Source organism: Zalophus californianus, chromosome 9 (genome assembly GCF_009762305.2).
Source record: "Zalophus californianus isolate mZalCal1 chromosome 9, mZalCal1.pri.v2, whole genome shotgun sequence".
NCBI lineage: Eukaryota > Metazoa > Chordata > Mammalia > Carnivora > Otariidae > Zalophus > Zalophus californianus.
In genome coordinates, this window is record NC_045603.1 from 853,157 (window position 1) to 876,624 (window position 23,468).

A 23,468-nucleotide genomic window follows, 5' to 3' on the forward strand; every position below is an offset into this window, starting at 1 on the left:
AGGAAAAGTTCCATAACGGTAAGTTAAAATCAAAAACACTTGTTCATTGACGTTACACAATCCACTTAATACAAGGAAAATACCCTAAAACTACAAAATAAGCAAAAAATAAGGACACGAGTTTAAGTTCCAAGGGCCTCTCCGTAAAGGATTGGGGAAACAGGCTGGCTGGGCCACAGGGTATAGAGCCCCTCTCCCCACACTTTGCGGTAAGAACAAATACATCAAGTGGGGATGAAACCCATCTGACCTGCGAGATACTCAATTCACAGACCAAACACTGAACGCCACAAAGACAAGAGCAACTCCCAGCATGTAAGAGGGAGTCTGCAAGAGCCGAGCCGCGTCAGGCCACGTCCCGTCTGTCCACTCCCTGGGCGCCACGGCGCCGCACCGGCACTGGGAACCAGGACACGGCAGCCAACGCGCGGGGCCGGTCTGCAGCGCCGCGAAGGCAGGTGCTTGAGCAGGAGGCAGCGGCAGCACACATGGATGGAGTAGACACGGCGGGGGGGCGGGGGGGGGGACGACAGGAGGCCACCAGGGTGGAGGGAGCAGCTCATGGGAAAGCTAATAAGGCAGCAACAAGAGGCTGTTCCTGCGCCCAGCAGCAGAGATACCAGGAAGAGTGTGCTTATATACGACAGTGGATTCTAGAAAACCTACAATAAGCTTATTTTTTTTTCCTACACCAACTAGGGGTTTACTAGAAATACAGTCAGCACAGAAAAACTTAAAACTATTCATAAACCAAAACCAGAATGCCAAGTGGGAGGACGAAAGGCAGATTCCTGACCCTCTGGCTCAACCAGCCCCCAAATAAAAACCAACAAGGGGGAGAAATCAAGAAAATGAGAAGCACAGGATCTGTGGGAGGAGAGGGGTTGGGTGTCATACAAAATGGCCACAGAGGCCACGGGTCAGGGAGGACCAGGTCCCTCACCACGACTTAGCCAAAGCTGAGCTGCCCAGGGTGCTGGGGCCCTGCCTGGCTGGGAGGTTGTGCCCAGCCGAGGGCAGTGCCCATTCACCTGTCCTGTGGGGTCAGATGGGGCCTGCTGGGCTGGGGTCTAGACGGGCTCTGCATGTACGTTCAAGCGCCCACGGAGGGGATGTGGGACGGACTGGGTCACTGCCTGCCCCAGGAGGCCGGCCTCAGCCCCAGCAGTCCCCAGGTCCCCAGGAGGCTGGCCTCAGCCCCAGCAGTCCCCAGGAGGCCGGCTCAAGACTCAGTCTGTGCTTCCAGCATCTGTGCAGACATGCATCCTTGGCCGCCTCATGCCCATCCTGCCCTCCTGGGGCCAGCACAGCCCAGAAGAGGCTGCTGTGGGGTGCTGGGTGCCTGAAAATGACCACCTGATGCCAGTAGTGGGGCCAGCCAGCAGGGCTGGGGCCAAAACACGCAGTGAGGAACACTGTATCTACTGGTGCAGTGGCTGCAGCCCCGTGGGGCTCTAGCTCATCCGTGGCTAGGCCAACTGGCTGCCTGGGGCTGCAGGCCCCACAGCGAGGGACCCCTCTGCCTTGGGTCTAAGCTGCTCCCTGCAGAGCTGCCTGCCCTTCCACCAGGGCCTCTGTGGCCACAGGGATGGCCCACGCCGGGGGCACTGGGGTTGGCAGGATGGGAGTGGTGAGAGCCGCTGCGCCTCTACCCCCGCCCCAGCTGGCCTCACGCGCCCTGCCTGTGCCCCTGCCCCATGCCCAGCCATGGTGCCTCCCCTGGATGCACCCTCTCGCGTGGCAGCTCCCACTGCCACCTGGCTGCACGGCGGCTGCGCCGTGCCCTCACTATGCAAACCAAGGCTGTCCACGGCAGCGCCCACAGCAACCAGGTGAGCCATCACCCAGTGCCAGGAGCCACAGCGGCGAGGCCAGCCCTCCGGTGTGTTCCAAAGCAGCATGCTTCTGAGAGCAAAGGGAAACAAGACTAACAATAATGTTGAGATGACAGGCTCACCTGGAGCCTGCTGGGCAAAGCAGGACATGCGGTCAACCTAAAAAAGTGTGTGCACTTTACAAAACAGCTAGCTCCCACCAGAAGCCAGAAAGCATCCCAGATCACGAATTCCACAAAGTTTGACCAAATACTCAGAATAAAAAATTAGCTTCTAAATAAAGTATCAGTAAGCATAAAGGAAGCAGGCCACTAGGAGTGAGAACCAGGAGAGGCACCAGATTTAGAACAACAAAGACTCATTGGCATCAACACAGCACAGAGTAATTATCATAACTGTATTTCTGAAATAGAATGTGTGATCACATAGCTCATAAGTACAATTACATGAATTTTTTAAAAAAATAAAATGTAGAAAACAAAGAAAAATGAGCAAAAAATAAGACACTATAAAAATGAGAAGCCAGATTTGGAAAAGACTTTTTAAAAAATAGAATTGTAAGTACATATAAATCAAAACCACAATGAGACACTCACCAGGATGGCTAGACTCGGAAAGATGGACAATAGCAAGTGTGGACACAGATGTGGAAAAACGGTGCCCCGTGCACGGCCGGTGAGGGTGTGAGACGCTGGGGCCCGTGCACGGCCGGTGAGGGTGTGAGACGCTGGGGCCCGTGCACAGCCGGTGGGGGTGTGAGACACTGGGGCCCATTCAAAACCCACTCTGGCAGCTTCCCAAACACACACGAAGTCCCCATATGACCGAGCAATCCCACATAGATACCAAGGAGAAATGAAAATGTGTGCTCACTCAAAAACCTGTATGTGAATGGCATCAGACAGAGTGGAAACAACCCAGATATAATCCACGAGTGGATTAAAAAATGTGACGCAGGGACGCCTGGATGGCTCAGTCGTTAAGCGTCTGCCTTCGGCTCAGGTCATGGTCCCAGGGTCCTGGGATCGAGCCCCGCATTGGGCTCCCTGCTCTGCGGGAAGCCTCCTTCTCCATCTCCCACTCCCCCTGCTTGTGTTCCCTCTCTCTCTGTGTCTCTCTCTGTCAAATAAATAAATAAAATCTTTAAAAAAAATGTGATGCATCCCTACAACAGCAAGACTGTGCTTGCCATGACACGAACCTTGACGTCACTGAGCTAAGAGAAGCCAGACACAAAGACCGCACACTGTGGGACTGAGTTTACCTGCAGTGTTCACAGAGAGGCGGACCCCCCGAGACAGAGTAGTGAGGGGAGCCCAGGGGCTGGAGGAGCATGACAGGAATGACTGCTGATGGGCTGGGGCCTTCCTTTGCTTTGGAGTGATTAAAAATTCTGGAATCAGATAGTTGCGACCTTATGAGTATACTCCAAAAAGGTTTATTTTATGATGTGTGAATGACATCTCAATAAAAAGAAATTATATAGATTTAGAATGAAAATCAAAATAAGGGAAACAGGTGATTCAAACCAGCTGAAGAAACAAATAATAAACTGAAGATGGATCCAAACAAAGAAGGCAGCACGGATGCAGAAGCAGATGGAGACACAGAACACAGGGCTGGTGGCACAGGGAACCAGGCGGAGGGAGGGCGGTGTCAGAGGGGTTCCCAACAGAGTCCCCAGAACTAAGGGCAGATGTGAATATATACAGAAGCATAAAGTACTGCACACAGACTAAGTGAGGGGATGACCTGAGTTTGGATCCAAACAGACACACTAATGAAACTGCAGAACAAAGAGGGTGGGGGAGAGTGCTCCCAAGCAGATACCTGTCAGGATCCAAATACAAAAATAAATAAAAAAAATTACGAAGACAGTTGGAGAAATGTGAACACTAAGTGCCTGTCTGAATCTACTAACAAAGTATTTATTTGGAGGGTGAAATGGTATTACGATTAAGTTTTATGTTCAAGTATCTACAGATGAAATGATATGCTGTTTGGGTTTTGCTTCAAAATAATCCAGTTTGGGGTGGGGGGCGGACAGAAGGTACAGATGAAGCAAGACTGTCCATGTGTGGATGATCACAGAACAGGCACATGGCAGCCGTCACTGGATGCAGTTTACGGTTCTACTTGTGGATATGCTTGAATTTTCCAGAATGAAAAAGATTTTAAAATTATAGCCAATGACCCTCATAAAAATAAAAGAAAATTCCTTTTTAAAACATTAGCAAATCAGATTCAGTAATAAAAAGTATAATACACCAGGACCAAACAGGGCTAATCCAAGACTGCACAGTTCATTTAACATCTGAAAATAAGTCAATGTAATTCACCACAGGAGAATAAAAACCATACAATCATTTCAACAGTGCAGGAAAAACATTTGATAGAATTTAACACCCATTCATGATAAAAATTCTCAGCAAAAGAAAACTTTGTTAACCTGACAAAGGACACATAAGAACAGCCTACAGTCAGTGTCACTCATGCTTCATCACAAAGACTGAAGACCGTCCTCCAAAGATCGGAACAGGACAAGGGTGTCTGCCAGTCAGCCGCAGGCTGGAGCAGGAGCAAGAAGCAGGGGGTCCAACACAAGACACAGGACACACATACACTGAAAACACAGACGTGAGACTGTCTTCACTCATGTTGGACGTGTAGGGTAAAATCATAAGGAATCTATAAAAACTACTAAAAATAAGTGAATTTAGAAAATCACAAGATACAAGATTAATTTAAAAAAGCAACTGAGGCACCTGGGTGGCTCAGTTGGTTATAGCGTCTTCGGCTCAGGTCATGATCCCGGGGTCCTGGGATCGAGCCCCACATCGGGCTCCCTGCTCTGCGGGAAGCCTGCTTCTCCCTCTCCTCCGCCCCCCTGCTCTCTCTCCCAAATAAATATTAGAAAAAAATAAAAATAAAAAAGCAATTGTTTTTGTATATACAATAACTGAAAAATGAAAATTTAAAAAATTCCATATTTAACATACAATATAAAATACAAAATATAAAATAGAGATACTTTTAAAAAATATGTCCAAGACCCGTACACTGAAAACGGAAACACTGCTAAAGAGATGGAGTTCTTGATTTGGAAAATCCAATATTGGTAAGATATCAGTACTTCCTGAATTGAATTGATCTATAAATTCAATGCAATTCTAATCAAAATCCCAAAATGCTCTTTTTGCCATAGCTGATAAGCAGAGCTGAAAATCAGTATGGAAATACAAAGAACCAGAAATAAATAAAATTACAGTTTACCCTTGAACGACATAAGGAAGTTAGGGCACTGACCCCCATGCACTCGAAAATCTACATGTAACTGCTGACTCCCCCAAAACTTAACTACTGTTGACTGGAAAATGCAGCAGATCATGAACTACACAAGTCTACTTATACACAGAAACCCCCCCCACCCCCCGCTAACTACAGGACAGCACTGTAAGTGTATTTTCTCTTCCTTAGGGTTTTCTTAATATTTTCTTTTCTCTAGCTCATTTTATCGTAAAAATACAGTATATAATAAATTTAACATATAAAGTCGATTGACACATATTTTATAGTTACACAGATTTTTTTAAAAAAGCACAGTTGGAGGACTTACAGCTACTTCTGCTTCTGGCCATGATGGAGTGATGGGGGTGGGCTCACCTTCTCACATCAGACAACTAGTATCCCAGATAAAACATATGGAACAATGTTTTCCAGACCCTGGACAAAAGAACAGGAAGCATGGGGCAGTGATCCAGGACACGGAAAATGAGTGAGGTGGGCCCTACGGCCGACAGGCTTGTCACCTCGAGCACAGGCTACCGTCTAGGGAGCAGGAACGTGCACAGACCCGGTGCCCCCACTGGGCAGTCTGGCTAGAATCAGAATCTGCAGGACAGAGTACTGGAGAGGAAGAAGCTCCACAGAGCCCAAGGGATCTGTACAGGGTTCCCTTACTGTCTGTGGCTGATGGATCAGGTAAGTTTAAGGAAAAAGCTGATGGAAGAATTACCAGGGCTCGGAGGGCTGCGACTGGCTTGTGTTTCCAAGAGGAAACAACACGGAGGATTCTCAGAAGGGCACAAACTCAGCAGGAGGCAGAGAATAAAGGCAGCTCAAGAACCACCCTCACAAAGCCTCAGCACAAGCCCCAAGAGGGGGAAACTGCAACTAATTTAATCACATCCCAAAACAAGTCTCAACAGTACTTATAGGAATGTAACAACACCCTGCACCCAATAAAGTGAAATTCGAGATGGCTGACATCAAACATAAATTACCAGACACACAAAAAAAGCAGGAAAACATGACCCCCAAACAGAAGAAGACCACTAACAGACACAGACCCAGCTGGTACACAGGGGATAACATTAGGAAACAAGGAACATTAAAATAGGCATTACGCACACAACGGTATAATTTGAGGAGGTAAATGAAATGATAAACATGATAAGCAGGACAAACTATAAAAAAGACCTAGGGGTGCCTGGGTGGCTCAGTCGTTAAGCATCTGCCTTCGGCTCAGGTCATGATCCCAGGGTCCTGGGATCGAGCCCCCATCGGGCTCCCTGCTCCGCGGGAAGCCTGCTTCTCCCTCTCCCACTCCCCCTGCTTGTGTTCCCTCTCTCACTGTGTCACTCTCTGTCAAATGATAAGATCTTAAAAAAAAATCTGAATGAAATTTCTAGAGATGTAAATACAGTATTTGAAACCAAAAATATACTGGATAGGGTTGACAGCAGTTTAAACACAAAAGATCAATAATTATGAAGACATAGCAGCAGAAATAAAACAAGAGGACACAGCAAGGAAAAAAAACTGAAAAATTTAAAACTTATGCATCAAATGACACTATTGGGTGAAAAGACAAGATGTAGAATGAGAGAAAATATTTGCAAATCATATATCTGATAAGGGGTTAATATCCAGGATAAATAGTTCTACAACTGAACAACTACCCAACGCACAGACGGACAAAGGCCTGGAACAGATACACAAATGGCCAAAAAGCACATGGAAAAGGCTTGGTGTCATTAATTGTTATAGAAGTGTGAACCAGAAGTACAAAGAGAGATCACTTCATCCCCCTAGGATGGCTAGTATTAAAAAGTAAGAGCAAGAAAGGGAAAAAGTATTAAGATGTGCAAACACCGAAGGTGTGTTCCTTACAGCGTGACGATGCTGAGCATCTTAGGTGCCTATCTGCCGTTCGCAGCTCTTTGTGAAATATTTGCCTGTGCTCCCACTTGGCTGGGCAGTTCTTTTTTTTTTTTTAAAGATTTTATTTATTTATTTGACAGAGAGAGACACAGCAAGAGCAGGAACACAAGCAGGGGGAGTGGGAGAGGGAGAAGCAGGCTTCCCGCGGAGCAGGGAGCCTGATGCAGGGCTCGATCCCAGGACCCTGGGATCATGACCTGAGCTGAAGGCAGACGCTTAACGGCTGAGCCACCAGGCACCGCTGGGCAGTTCTTAATACTGAGCTCTGAGAGCTCTCCACATATCTGGAAACAAGCCCTTTATCACATATGTGATTTGCAATTATTTTCCCCCAGTCTTAAGCTTGTCTTTCTCTTAGCAGTGTATTTTGAAAAGCATAAGCTTTCAATTTTAATGAAGTCAATTTACCAATTTGGTTTTTTATGGATTATGCTTTTGGGGTTATGCTAAGAAATCTTTGCCTAACCCAAGTCACAGAGATTTTCTCCTGTGTTTTCTCTTCTAGAAGTTTTACCACTTTGTTATATATTTAGATCTTTGAAATATTTAAATTCATTGTTTTGCATATGAATATCTAACTGTTCTAACACCATTTGCTGAAAAGACTATCCTTTTCAACAAAGGATAAATGCCTTTGTACCGCTGTTGAAAATTAGCTGTATGCAGACATACACATAAGGCTTATGTCCACACCAAGGTTGACAGCAGCTGTTTACCTATATAAACAGGATATAAATGTGTGTGTGTGTAGATACTTATCAAACTGTGTACTTTAAACATGTGCTATTTACTGAATGTCAATTAATCCCAGTGTGGATAATATGAGAAACACGCGTGTTGGTCTCTGCCCCTGGGTCCTGGCGTGGAGCTCCTGAAACCCTGTTGACCTCCTGGGGGCCTGGAGCGTCTTCTGTTCTGATGAGGCGACTCTGGGTGGGCTCCTGGGCGGGGACTGGTCACCAGAGGGACCGAGCTATGATCCCAAGCTGGGATTTTCACCCCTGCTCCCCATTCTCCAGAGAGGGGGAACGGGGCCGGGGATGCAGTGAACACCTGATCACACCTATGTCATAAAACTTCCATAAAAATCCCACACTTGTGTGGGGTTCAGGAAGCTGTAGGTTGATGAGCAAGTCCACATGCCAGGAGGGTGACACACCCCAACTCCACGAGGACAGAAGCTCCTGTGCTTGGGACCCTCTCAGGACCCACCCTGCTCGTCATCACCCGGCTGTGGATAGAGACAGGATAGAAGCTGTGGATCCAGCTTCATCTGTATCCTTCATCACACCCTTTGCTAAGTGATAAACGGAGGACTGGGGGTCAGCACTCCCCTGAGTTCCGTGAGCGGCTCTAGCAGATCAGAAGATTCCAGAAGGGGCTCCTGGGAACCCCATTTGGAGCCATGTCAGACAGAGGCTGTGGGTAATCCCGGGACCTGCCCCACCTGGGGGCTGCCCGAGTAGGGGGCAGTCTCGTGGGACTGAGCCCTTCCTGGTGGGATGTGACACTAACTCTGGGCAGATGGTGTGAGAAGTGAGCTCAGTAGGAGGACTCCCCACGTGGGCTGGAGAACTGGTCATGGGGGGGAAAGCACCCACACATTTGGTGACCAGAAGTGACATATTCTGTGACTAGAGAGTAAGAGTAAAGGAGAGACGGGACAGTTTCCCTAGACACACAATTAAACCTGCTTTTTTAAAAGGCAGGGATTGTCAGATTGGATAAAAAAGCGAGACTCTCGCCCACAAGAAATAAACTTTGAACATAAACACACAAACAGGTTAGAAGCCAAAGGATGGAAAAGGTGCACCATGCTGATACTAATCAAAAGGAAGGTGCAGTGGCTGCATTCACATTAGAGGGAGACTGAGAATGACGTGTCAGGGACAACAGGGGCACTTGCGTAAAGTGACAATGCGCCAAGTCACCAGACACATGCACACCTAAAGAGCTAAAGGGAGACGAGATGGGGTCACAATCACAGAGATTCAACACATCTAACTGAACAAGCAGACAGAACATCAAGTAGAGCTAACAGAAGCTTTAAGAACACTATTCTCACACAACCTAATTGACGTTTATTGAACTGTTCAGCCAACAAAAATAGAATACATATTATTTACAGATGGACACAAAACATTCAAGATCCATTGTTCTCAGGACAATAAAGCAACTTCAATGACTGTGAAAGAAACAAAATCAATCAAAGAAAGGTCTCTGACAAGGGAGTTGAAAAAGAAATCAACAGAATATCTGGAAAAATCCAAATTGTTTTCAAATAAATAACCCTTCTATATTAAGCCAAGGGTCAAAGGAAAAAATCACAAGGAACAGTAAAGCAAATTTAATCCCAAAGTAAACAGAGAAAGGACAACAACAAAGAAAAGATGTGAAGTCACAGAAATCAAACACTGGTGCTTTAGAAAGATCAGTAAGATCAAAGGCAGAAATCACCAACACCAGGACCAAAAGAGGGGTGCCACCCTAGATCTCACAGGAAATAAGGATAACAAGGAAGTACATAAATAACTTTATGACAATAAATTCAGTGACTTAGATGAAACAAACAAATTCCTGGAAAGACACACATTATAGAAACTCAATAAAGAGGTAAGCCAAATATCTATTTAAAAAATTGAACTTGTAGTTAAAAACCTTCCCAAAAAAGAAACTTCTAGGCCCACCTGGCCGCACTGGTGAATTCTACCAAATGTTAAAGAAAAAGAACCAGGGAAACACAAACTCTTCCATAAAAGAAATACTTTACAGCTCTTCATGAGGCAGTAATACCCTGATACCAAAATCAGAAAGACACTACAAGAAGATTCGTATCCCTATGATCACAGAAAAACTTCAACAAACTCAGCAACTTCTTAGACTTCAGCAAATCAAGGGGCACCTGGGTGGCTCAGTCAGCTGAGCCTCTGAGTCTTGATCTGGGCTCAGGCCGTGCCTTGTGGAGGTGGGCTCCACACTCAGCAGGGGTCTGCTCGAGGTCCTCTCCCCACCTTCTGCCCCTCCCTCCCCACCCTCACGTTCTCCCTCTCTCTAAAATAAATATTTTTTAAAAAACAAGTTACAGATATCATACCACGAGTAAGTGGGGTGATCATGAGAGTAAAATATTAACAGAATAACGGAGGAGAGCCATGGTCACATTACATAAAGACATGTACCACTCCAGTCCCCATTCATGACAAAAGTGCTCGACAAGGCAGAGAAGACGAGTCCCCAGCCTTCCGAGGATGCCTGGAAAGAGCTATCGCCGCCAACACAGTGCGCAGGGATAGACAGAGCGTGTGCCCTGCAGAACGGCACCTCAGCCACGCTCCCGCCAACGCTGTGCTGGAGCCCGGGGAACAGGCAGATGGAAAGGACAGGGGACACTGCCATCCTTCACCAAAGGCACAGTCATCCATGGAGGAAAGGTCTTAAGGCCTCTACAGAAAGACACTAGTCGTGCATTGCAGCCGTGCTCCCGTGCTGGCCGCCGCCTCACTCCCCGGTGCTCACTTTCCCATTCCTGGACCATGCTGTCCTCTGTCCTCTGCAGGTGACCAGGTGGGCCTTTCCCCCTCTGGGGCTGGAAGAACCCACCCTTCTTCCTTCCAGGCTAACATCTCGTTCTAGGCTGACCCTGGCCCTCTCTCAAGACTCTCGGGGCAATACTGAGGGATGATGGAGATGGTAAGAGCTAATACTTACTGAGTGTTTACCATGGGCCATCTTTTAAGAGTCAGACCTGCATTATCTCACTTAAAGCAAGTGACAGGGGCCCCTGGGTGGCTCAGTTGATTAAGCATGCAAGTCTTGGTTTCAGGTCGTGATCTCAAGCCCCAAATCAGGCTCCATGCTCAGCGTGGAGTCTGCTAAAGTTTCTCCCTCTCCCTCCACCCCATGCTCGCTCGCTCTCTCTCTCAAATAAATAAATACATCTTTTAAATAAATAATAAACCACACGACAGTCTTTTGAGGATGGTTTACTTTGCCTTTTCTCCACAGAGAGGCTGAGAAACCCATCCCAGGCACACAGGCATGAACGGGGAAGGGGGGAAACAAGAGCATGGGAAAGAGGCGGCCTGACAGCACAGCGATTCCTGGCCATGAATGAACATTTGCAGACCACAGGCTCAAGAAGCCCTACCAAACCCAAGATTTTTGTTTAAGAAGTGCTGAAAACAAGGGATAAAACAAAAAAATTACAAGGGACAGAGGAACGTATTTAAACAACACCAGAGGGATGAAATCAGCAAAATCCAGATTATGGGAAATTCTTCAGGACAAACAACCCAGTTTCCTTAACAAACAATTTATACTTGAATCCTGACCTTAACTAGCAAACTATGTATAAACGTTTTTTAGATAATGTGAGAAATCTGGATACAGAACATTTGATATGAAAGATTGTTTTAAAGCTGTGATAAAGGTATTGTGGATAAAATTTTTAAAAGACTCTCCTCTATCCAAGATACTTATTGAAATATGTCCATATGAAATGTGATTTCTGGTATTTGCTTCAAAATAACTGAGTGGGGGATACTGATAAAGGCATGGCCATGACTTGGTACCTGCTGAAGGGAATGCATTTTCTAATCTCTATTACAATACTTCCACAAGAATTATTTTAAGAAAAGGGGCACCTGGGTGGCTCAGTCGTTAAGCATCTGCCTTCGGCTCAGGTCATGGTCCCCGGGTCCTGGGATCGAGCCCTGCATCGGGCTCCCTGCTCAGCAGGAAGCCTGCTTCTCCCTCTCCCACTCCCCCTGCTTGTGTTCCCTCTCTCGCTGTGTCCCTCTCTGTCAAATAAATACAATCTTAAAAAAAAAAAAAATTGCAGCTCTTTGTTTTCAACACCACAACTGCCTGAAGCTACAGTACCAGTTGGGGCCAGCCAAGAGCCTCGCCAGAGGTTTAAAAGGAAGATCTGGGGAACAAGAGGTCTATGGGGAGCTTTGAAAAGCTCTGACAGGGCACCTGGGTGGCTCAGTTGGTTAAGTGACTGCCTTCGGCTCAGGTCATGATCCTGGAGTCCGGGCATCGAGTCCCGCATCGGGCTCCCTGCTCGGCAGGGAGTGTGCTTCTCCCTCTGACCCTCCCCCCTCTCATGCTCTCTCTCTTTCTCTCTGTCAAATAAATAAATAAATAAATCTTTGAGACAGAGAGAATGAGAGAGAAAGAGAGAGAGCATGAGAGGGGGGAGGGTCAGAGGGAGAAGCACACTCCCTGCCGAGCAGGGAGCCCGATGCGGGACTCGATGCCCGGACTCCAGGATCATGACCTGAGCCGAAGGCAGTCACTTAACCAACTGAGCCACCCAGGTGCCCATACATAAAATTTAAAAAAAAAAAAAAAAAAGAAAGAAAGAAAAGCTCTGACAAATTCCTGGGGATGCAGAAGGACATGCATGTGCAGAACTGTGCACACGTCCAGAAAAGACCTGGATGGACACCCCAATCACTCCCTCCTGGCTGCCCCTGAAATGCAGTGCAAGCAGAGGGTCAAGTCGAGGGCAAAGTGCTCAAGGTCAGAGGGTGAAGGCGAGGGCAAAGTGCTCAAGGTCAGAGGGTGAAGGCGAGGGCAAAGTGCTCAAGGTCAGAGGGTGAAGGCGAGGGCAAAGTGCTCAAGGTCAGAGGGTGAAGGCGAGGACAAAGTGCTCAAGGACAGAGGTGCACATGCACACACAGCCCCTAGCAGAGATGGCAGACACACCTGGCATTTAAGGAAGGCATTAAAGGAAATCTCTGACCAATCCTGAACTGACCACTAAGCTACCCAAGCAGACTTCAGTGGCTAAACACTACAAGGAACACAGGCTTTCTAGAATTCGTTCAGGAAAGCCATGAAAGAAACAGACTGAAACAAAACAAGACTCCAGCAATAACAACAAACATGAGAGGGAGGAGATTCTGATGTCCAGTTTTCAACAAAACCAACGAATTACAAAACATACAAAAAAAGCAGGAAAGTATGGCCCATACATGGGGGAAAAAAAGCAGTCCAAAGAAACTGTCCCTGAGAGGGCCCAGATGTTGGACTTACTAGACAAAGACTTTAAATCAGGCATTAGAAATGTGTTGACTGAATTAAAGGAAACAGTGTATAAAAACAACATATAAAACAAGGAATAACATGTCTCACCGAATAAATATCAATATAGACAGAAAAATTATAGAAGAGCACCAAGCAAAAATCACGACACTGAAATGTAGAAGTACAAGGGGAACATTTACTAGAGGAGTTCAGACTCATGAAGAACCAGCAAACCTGAAGACAGGTCAGCCAGGACAGTGGGACGGGAAGCCAGCAGAGCTGCAGAAGACCATCCACCGCCCTGCTGAGCAGCTACACCGACACCCGCCTCACCCACACTCCCCTCACCTGCACACAAAACACCACACGAGAGGCCAGGTAACAAGCATTCGTACATTTCAAAGGGCCGAGACTATACAAGTATGTCCTTCACCCACAACGCAGTTAGATTATAAAACAGTAACAGAAGAGAATTTGAGAAATCAATAAATATTTGGAAATAAAAGTACATTTCTAAATAATCCATGTGTCAGAAAGAAATTACAAGGGAAATTAGAAAGTATTTTCATCTGCGGGACGCCTGGGTGGCTCAGTTGGTTAAACGTCTGCTTCGGCTCAGGTCATGGTCCCAGGGTCCTGAGATCGAGTCCCGCATCGGGCTCCCTGCTCAGCGGGGAGTCTGCTTCTCCCTCTTCTTCTGCCCCTTCCCTGCCTGTGCTCCCTTGCTCTCTCTCTGTCAGATAAATAAATAAAATCTTAAGAAAAAAGTATTTTCATCCAAATGAAACATAACACACCAAAATTTATAAGATGCTGAAGTGCTCAAAGAGAAATTTATAGCTTTCAATACCTATATTAGAAAAGAAGAACCTCGAATCAATAAGGTAAGCACTTCTTCAGGAACATTCCACCCCAAAACCGGAGAATACATTCTTTTCACATGCATATAGAAGGCCACAAATCTCAGTAAATTCCAAAAAACTAAAAGCATATAGGAATGCTGACTCACTATGTTGTATACATGAAACTAACATCACACTGTATATTAACTAGAATTTAAACAAAAACTTAAAAAAACCCTGAAATCATACAATGCATGTAAAAAAAAAATAATGTAAGCATTCACCTTAAAAAATACTGCAAAAAAAGGCAGGAAAAGAGGCAATAATAAAGATTAGAGTGGTATGAATGAAACGAAAAACTGAAAAGGGATACAGAATATCAACAAAACCAAAAGTTGATTCTTTTAAAAGATCAAGAAAACCAACAAATCCTTAACTAGATTAACCAAGACTACAAGACAAAGTTTGTGAAAATGTGGGAACGTTACCACTGATTCCTCACAAAGTGGAATATAAGAAAATACTATGAACAACTTGGCACCAACAAGTTCAACAACTTAGGTACAATGGAAAAGTTCCTAGAAAGTAATAAGTTACCAAGAGTGACTCGAGAAGAATGAGAAAACCAGAATGGACCTATAACAAGTACAAAATTGAATTAGTGATTTAAAAATCTTCCTGCAAGAAAGTCATAGGCCCAAATGGCTTCACTTGTGAATTTTTTCAAACATTTACAGAAGGAATAGTACCGATATGCCCCAAACTCTGAAAACAGAAGAGGATGGGATAATTTCCAGCTCAGTCTGAGAGGTCACATCACCTCTACCCCAAAGCTAGACAAAAACAGCAAGGAAGAACTACAGATCACTAGATACACAAAGGAGGCCCCAACGTTTTCCACAGTACAAGAGGACCACAGGGAAGGAAGCACCATAAAGCCAGAAAATGTTGTCTAAATCATATCTCCTTACATTAAAAAAAAAACTAAAAAACAAAAAATTAGTGTTATATAAAACCAAATGCAACAGACAGAATAATGGGCCCCTCAGAAGTCTGTGTCCTAACCCTCAAATCTGTGAGTATGCTGAGTTACATGGCAAGGAGGAATTATTATTATTTTTTAAAGATTTTATTTACTTATTTGACAGAGAGATAGAGAAAGAGTACAAGTAGGCAGAGAGACAGGCAGAAGGAGAGGGAGAAGCAGTCTCCCCGCTGAGCTGGGAGCCCGATGTGGGGCTTGATCCTGGGACCCCAGGATCACGACCTGAGCTGAGCGCAGACGCTTAACCATCTGAGCCAGCCAGCCGCCCAAGATATTTTAAAATAACACAAAAGGACACCCTAAGTCAGGCTAGAATACTGAAATGAGGTTATCGGTCCTAAGAAAATCTTAGAAATAAAGTAAAGTACCATTTCAAGAACAAAGACTAAGTTAGAAGCACCATAAGAACAAATAGACTCCACAACTGATTTTACTAAGAGCAACAGAAGAGGAAAGGAATATTTTTTTAATGAAAAAGAAATGAAGGAATAAAAAAGACCCCAGAGAAGCGAACTGAAAGGATGGTAAAGAAGATCCAACACACACACAATCAGAGCCCCTCCCCACCCTGCAAAAATGGAGGGGACAAAGCCAGGGAACAGAATACTAAAAACTTAAAACCCTTTCCTGAAATAAAACTTGTGGAGCTCCATATTGATAGGGCATGCCATCTGAATGAGAAATCCACGCCTAACAACAGTAAAAAAGAATACTATTCAGGCAAAAAAAACAAAGTCACTTACACAGGAAACAAAGTAAAATTACCATGCATTTGCAACGCTTTATGCTGGAAGACAAGAGAATAATAATTAAGGTATCCAAAGGAAAAAATGTGAGCTGAGGATTTTACATACAGTCAAACTGACTTTCAAGTACAAAGGACACATAAAACTATCAACATGCAAGAATTTGAGTAATATTTTCCATGAGTCCTTCCCATCTTCCATGGGAGCTGGGGGTTGAGCTACAGCATCTTCTTTTTTTTTTTTTAAGATTTTATTTATTTATTTGACAAGAGAGACAGCGAGAGAGGGAACACAAGCAGGCGGAGTGGGAGAGGGAGAAGCAGGCTTCCCGCAGAGCAGGGAGCCCGGTGCGGGGCTCGATCCCAGGACCCTGGATCATGATCTGAGCTGAAGGCAGACGCTCAACGACTGAGCCACCCAGGCGCCCCCAGCATCTTCTGAATAAATAGGTGAAACTTAACTACTATTTGGAGGTATGCAATTCAGCCATCAAACTATGAAGAAAAGGAAGGAACGGCCATAATGGTGAGATAAGAAGTTACTTCTGTCAGGAGGAGGGAGGGACGGACACAGGACAGGGAGGGGCTACAAGGGAGGATTCTGGGGCTGGCCAAAGTTTCTTTCTTGACCAAATCGATGGTCACAAAAACGTCCACCTTATAATAACCCCTCAAGTTGTACATTTACTTCATCCAGTTTCTGTGTCTGTGCTAGACTTTAAAATTAAAAAGCTTTTCTGAAAAACAAACAAACAAAAAAACAGGGGCGCCTGGGTGGCTCAGTTAAGCATCTGCCTTCGGCTCAGGTCATGATCTCGGGGTCCTGGGATCGAGTCCCAGTCGGGCTCCTGCTCCACGGGGAGCCTGTTTCCCCCTCTCCTGCTCCCCCTGCTTGTCCTCTGTCAAATAAATAAATAAAATCTTTAAACAAACAAACAAACAAACAAAAACCACCTTATCAAACTACATTGAGGACACCGTGGTATTGGTTCCAGGGGCCAACAGACTGACACAGGTTGGGGAGTCCTGGAACAGACCCCCGCACCACGTCTGCACACACCTGATTTCTTATGCTGGAGATGCTGCAGAGCAGCGAGGAAGACGGACCTTTTCAATAAATGGCGGTGCCAGGACAATTCAATCGCTCTGTGGAGAAAACAACACTCACCTCCTAGTTCACGCCATCCCCCAAAGCACACCACATGGACGGCCACACCGCGTGGACGGCCACACCGCGTGGACGGCCACACCACATGGATGGCCACACTACATGGATGGCCACACTACATGGATGGCCACACTAAAGGCAAAACAATGCGGAATATATTAGAGAAAAAGATCCTTTTAACCTTGATTTAGAGCAAAACAGAACTATCGAGGCAAGATGGGCAATCAGGCCATATTAAAATTAAGAAACTTAAAAATCAAGGAAATATAAATTAAAGCCACAGCCATGTACACCTTGTAAAATGGCTACACACACACACACACACACACTCTCTGGCCTGATAATGCTGGATGTTGCTGACGGTCTGCGACACACAAGTACAGCTACCTGGTAAAACTGGTATCGCCCCATGACCACTCACAGGGTCTCACGCCAACAAGATGCCTGTGACACGCAGCAGAGGACGAGTCCAGAGACGCTCACAGCAGGACTCCTAACGGTCGGGAGCCGGCCACCGACGGCAGACACCCGCTGGGACAGACCCAGGCGGTGGGGATCCCACAGCAAGATGAAGCGACTGCCATCATACCCAGCAACTACACTGGCGACCACGAGCCAGACACCAAACAACACAGGCTGCGGGCGCTCCCGAATTCGAAGGACAGTGGGACGAGCTGCGAAAATTATTAACTTTAGGGTTGGGGGGGCCGGGGGCACAGGGGCAATTTTCCATCTCTTGACTGGTGATGATTCACTGAGATGAGCACTTCTCTGCATGTATGTAATGCTTCACAAGAAGAGGCAAGGGGCGCCTGGGTGGCTCAGTGGGTCAGGTGGCCCACTCTGGACTTCGGCTCAGGTCAGAATCTCAGGGTCATGGGATTGAGCCCCGCGTCAGGCTCCACGCTGGGTGTGCGTCTGCTTGTCCCTCCCCCCTGCCTCTCACCCCACTCATGTGAGTACTCTCTCTCTGTAAAATAAATAATAAATAAAATCTTTTTTAAAAAATAAAAGAGTTAAAAGCTGGGAATCATCTACACATCCCTCAGCAGCTGCCATGTGAGTGCCCCCCATGATGCATCTGTCCCACCTGAGCAGGAGGGAGTGCCCCCCGCGGCGGCCCTCATGGCAGATAAGAGGTCGGCCCGGACTGCCCTGGGTGTAAGGGCACCCACACACGTACATGTCTGGAAGGGTATATAAAACTTCACTGCAATAATCATGGAAGACTTTCGCTTTCTATTCTATGTATTTCTTTACTGCTTGACTAATTTGCTCATATTATTTCATAATCATAAATAGCAACGATGTTGCTAGTTTAGGAAAAATACTGTTATTTGATCCAGCAGTTTACTATTAGAGAAAATAATGTTTTCCTACTATTTCAGCACAAATTAAAGGAAAAAAAGAAGTATGTTGTCTTTGGTTTTCAAACCACCAAAGGATTATGTTACTGTGGCTGTTTTGATAATTTTACATATGTGTAAAGAATAATTCGGTTTTTGCTACCTGCCCCAAAACTCAGGAGGGGATTTATCTGGATGGCATCTGGAACCAACACCACGATTCTGACTCTATTCTCCGGCAAACAGAAATAGGGTAATCAACGACAACACGTAACACAGAATCCTTCCGGAACAACTTGCAGCCTGGGTCCCCCAAGACAGGAGGCAGCCCCAGCTTTCTGCAGCCCAAGGGCTACCCAGATGCTGGGCACTCCCGCGATGAAGGAAGTAACATCATATTCTGACAGTAAGCACAGCAATCCCAAATTATGATGAGAGCCAAGAGACGGGAGAGGAGAGACACCCAAAACCAAAGTCTCCTAACTTATTTTAGTTTTCATTTCAAACACAAAAATACCAAAGAGTAAAAGGTAGCTAATCAGAGGTTCCTTTCCGTAGGCTAGAAAAAGCAGAATGCATGGAAATGTTCTGGCTTGGAGAATCTACTGTTATTTTTTATTGAAAGAGTGAAAGAAACCACCTTCCAACTACTCAGATGTGGAAGGCAGGGGCAGAGCGGCCCGGCTCCCGCCCGGCAGCTACTCACACTCAGTGACTTACTAACACAGCCGTCTATTTCATGATCTCAAACACTCTGGCTACCAAGCATATCCGATTTAGTAAAGTATATTTTTCCACTTTTCACATCCAAATTGAAGCATATTAAAGGAACACTACTTCAAGAATTAGATCTCACTGGGTGAGACTGGCAAAGACCCTCTGTCCACGGGGCTGTGAAAAGCACTCACGGGACGATACGCGTGGCGGGGCCCGCGAGGCACATGGAAACACCTCCTACAATCACATCCCTGGACCCAGCAACCCCACGACGACGACCAGGGCCCCAGGGCAGCACTCCTCAAGCAGAAAACAACACAGGCCCCAGTCGTCACCACAGCACTCCCCAGTCCGAGCTGGAAAACCACTCCACACCCATCAGGAAGGGCTGCTACAGTCAGAGACGTGGTGAATAAAGAAGCGAGACACACAGTGTAAACAGTACTTGCTACTACCTTTTATGACAGACAAGAGAGGAAACCAAGATTTTTGCAGGATAAACAGAAATAAAAACAGTTGCCTGCCTATAAAGAGTGGAGATGTGAAATCTCTGATCATATCTTTCATATGATTTTGACTTTTGGGCCATGTAATGATTTTGAACATAAAGATAAAATTTAAAAATTCCAAATCTGAAACAAAAAAACTTAACTGTATATCAGATGGGCAACACAACCACAGACAAAAGAATATTCATCAAGAGGCTTGTTTCCAAACACAGCACTTCATCCTCAACATAATATGTACTAAGAACCAAAAGAACTTAAAAACAAAAGCGCCCTAGGGGTGCCTGGCTGGCTCAGTCCATAGAGGGTCAACTCCTGATTTTAGGGTTGTGAGTTCAAGCCCTACGGTGAGTGTGTGTGGAAATTACTTAAAAATAAAATCTTAGAAACAGACAAACATCAAAATACCTTAAACTCTACTAAGGGTTCCTATTAGTAGTAGCAACACAATATACTAATTTTACACCTGATTTTATGTATACTTGAGCATAAAATAAGTAACTATGCCAATGACATTAAGAATCAAGATTTTCAGGATAAAAAAAGGATAAATTTTAAAAATCAAAGAAATTGGGCGCCTGGGTGGCTCAGTCGGTTAAGCCATTGCCTTCAGCTCAGCTCATGATCCTGGAGTCCCGGGATCAAGGCCCACATCAGACTCCCTGTTCGGCGGTTCAAATATCATTTGAACTTACCATGTTTTATTTTTTTTTTAAAGATTTTATTTATTTATTAGACAGAGAGAGCGAGAGAGCACAAGCAAGGGGAACAGTTGAGAGAGAGGGAGAGGCAGGTTCCCTGTCAAGCAGGGAGCCCGATGCAGGGCTCGATCCCAGGACTTACCATGTTTTAAACAAGTGTTTCCTATTTCTGTCCATGAGATAGGTGCTTACAGCCACAATAATAGGCAAACACAATGCACACACCAACACTTTTCTGCATGGAAAGGGACCGCAGCACTTGGGAGCAACAGAAACCGGCAGGTTGGGAAGGGAGGGCACGGGGCCAGAGCAGTGCTCTCAGAACACCGCTGATGCCGCGGGAGGACCAGGAGCCCGCGCAGCGGGGCACCCAGCTGCTCAGCTACAACCGTGTGAACATCCAAACACAAACACAAGCCTTTAATAGGCCGCAGTACAATGAATAAATAAAAATCCATTACTCTGCACTGATATTCAAGAAAGAAAAAGGAAGAACGGAAGCATTTACCACAGTGAAGCTAAATGTCATGAGCACTGCTCCCCCAATGAGTAGTGACAAAAGGGGAGGGTCCAGCATTTGTCCTCCTGTTTCAGGACGCCCAGATGAGGGAACACAGATAAAGAACAAGGGAAGCTGGCATCAGTACCCGCAGGACAGCCCCCCAGAATGGTGCGGCAGGAAGCACAGAGCATCGCCTTGGTGAAAATGTGCTGCCTGCCTCCAACTGAGCCTCTTACCATCAGACCACAGCACACGGGGAGCACGGGGAGCAGAGGAACAAGTTAAACGGCACAGTGCAAAACAGATCCAGAACACGGGGCACTCGCAAGACAACTGGCCTAGTCTCTTCTTTTTTTTTTTTTTTAAAGATTTTATTTATTTATTTGATAGAGACAGCGAGAGAGGGAACACAAGCAGGGGGAGTGGGAGAGGGAGAAGCAGGCTTCCCATGGAGCAGGAAGCCCAACATGGGGCTCGATCCCAGGACACCCTGGGTCATGACCTGAGCCGAAGGCAGACACTTAATGACTGAGCCACCCAGGCGCCCCTGGCCTAGTCTCTTCAAAGGTCAATGTCATGGAGGCATTTTTCTGCGAAGAAAAGAAACTAAAGAGACGTAACAGCCAATAATGACCTAGACTCAATTCTGGTTTGGAGACATCAGCTCCCAAAGACCACTGTGGGCAAGTGGGGGGATGGGAGCAGGGACTGGCCTGGGCCCTGCCCTACACGTGGTCAATGATGGTGTGCGGGTCCTACAGAAGAGTCCCTTTCTGCCTCTTCTTTGGAGAAAAGGACATTTAGGGGTGACATGCTGGGATATCTGCAATTTCCTTTGGAAAAGTTTGGCAAGCACCAGATGGGCAGAAGGTAGCAGTCACAGCGACATTCTCACAAGCACTCTCTGTAAGTCAGAAATGTCATAATAGAACCTTCCAAACACTGAAGCACAGTTGTGTCCAACTCAGGGTTCACACGCTCTCAATGAATCACAGGGATACTCCTGCCTGGTTCACACTTGGAGACAATAGTCTTCCCACCAAGGTCATAAATTCAGATCTGGTCTATGTCTGAGAGTACCTTTCGCATATTCTGAGCATGTGTAACCATAACTAACACATTCTAGGGGTGGCTAGAGCATCAAATGCCTCAAAGCCACTGTGCTCACACAAAGAAAAACCATAATCCAGTACCAGCTATGCAGAGATGGGGGACAGAACCAAGAGCCAGGGACAGCTGCTAAGGGTTAAACTTCAGAAACCCAGAACCAGAGCCCTTCCCATAAGATGTAGTCAGAAATCGTGATAAGGCTACCTTGGAAACAAAGCACATTCCAAAGCAAGCAAACAGACCATGCTAAGGTCAGCTGGTCCCTGTTCTGTCCCTGAAATGTTCTGGGTCACAGACCAGGGCTATTTGGGTGGTTCTGCTCACTCGTTTTGTGGGTCCCCTTTACCCAACACCAGCACCCTTGCTGCTTACCTTTTTCCACAGGGACCAGGGCAGTCCCACGAGGGATAGGTGTGAAATTGCTGCTGTGGCTGGAAGCTACCAAGAATTTTTAAAGCGTCCTTTTACTTACAGGACGTGGAATATGGGCTCTCCAAGAGAGTAACTGGAGCTCTCCCGGAAGAGCTCAATGCTTCTGATGCTGCTCCCTCACGAGGCAATCAAGTGAGCAGACTGTAAGGTGAGGATCAGTTAGCAGTGGCCTTGGATGAAAACTCAGTCCCTCTTGGTTGACATCTGTGGGGGCAGTGAAGCAGGACAGAGCAGGTGCAGGGCCACACAGCCAAGGGGCCAGGTCCTCCCTGTCCAGATCAAGGAGCCATCGCCTAGAAAGTGCCGCGGTGGGCCAGCAGGGGACAGTCCCCCACCCCAGCCCCAGGCTGCCATCAGCAGTGAGGGGCCTTCACAGAGCAGGAGCACAGGCTGCTGCGGACCCAGAGGTACCCACGGGACTCGGGCTCAAGCAGAGGGGTCAGCCTCTCCACCGCACTGATGCTTCTTCCTTGGGGCCTCCATCCATGGCCCCAGACCCCTCAGGGCTGGACTTCCTCTAAGAAGAGGTCTTCCTCGAACATACTTCTCAAGCAGAAACTGCCCATCACCTCTGTCCACACCTGCCTGTACTTTTCCTGGGAGCACTCGCTGGGCCTTTTTCTTTGGTTTAAGTCTATCCCCAGGATCACTGCTTAGGTTCCCTGAGGGCAAGGCCTTCTTTTCAAAACCACCGCTGCCCGCAGCAGACAGAACCGTGGTAGGTACAGAGCAAGAGGCCAGAATCCTCACAGAGTCAAGCACCTCTCCCAGGACCCTCTGCCTCAGAAATAGGGAGCACGAGAAGGAAAGGCTTTATTTTCCTCCTAGCAGTGCCTTCCAGAATTTGAGCCACCAAAAGCACATTATCAAATAATTAACAAGGAAGTGATCTGAGCCATTTCAGAACGAAGAAACATCTGGGTGCTGGAAAGTGGGGTGAGGGAGAAGGGTAGGAAAGACAGGGGTATAAAGAGGGTGAGCCCCTGGGAGGGGCATGGACCAGAGATCTGTGGAGTCCCGACACTGCAGAGGCTACAGGACGGCCAGGGCCAGAGGCACACTGTGACTCTTCATGTAGCTAAAGTCACTGAAACACAGAACGTAAATAAGAAAATGGATCCTACAGCTTATGTGCTCAAGCCCTGAGATTTAAATAGTGCCTTAAAAACCAAATAGTAATTAGAAGAACGACAGTCGCAGACTGAAAACTCTGTGTTTTGTGCAGAGAAGCTCGGAAGGAAACAGAATGCTGGTGAGGGAGAG

The 23,468-nt window shown here is 46.4% G+C and overlaps 1 protein-coding gene across 3 annotated transcripts in view; it reads right to left on the reverse strand.

Moving 5' to 3' along the window:
* Positions 1 to 23,468, reverse strand: part of ZBED4 (zinc finger BED-type containing 4) — a 34,455-nt gene that overhangs the window by 8,565 nt on the left and 2,422 nt on the right. The window contains exon 1 of one of the 3 annotated variants that reach the window (XM_027594668.2): positions 5,452 to 5,624. The exons of the other annotated variants lie outside the window; for them this stretch is intronic. The gene's annotated coding sequence lies outside the window, so the exon portion shown is untranslated. Of the gene's footprint in view, positions 1 to 5,451; positions 5,625 to 23,468 lie in introns of those variants that run through there. 3 annotated transcript variants of the gene reach the window in all.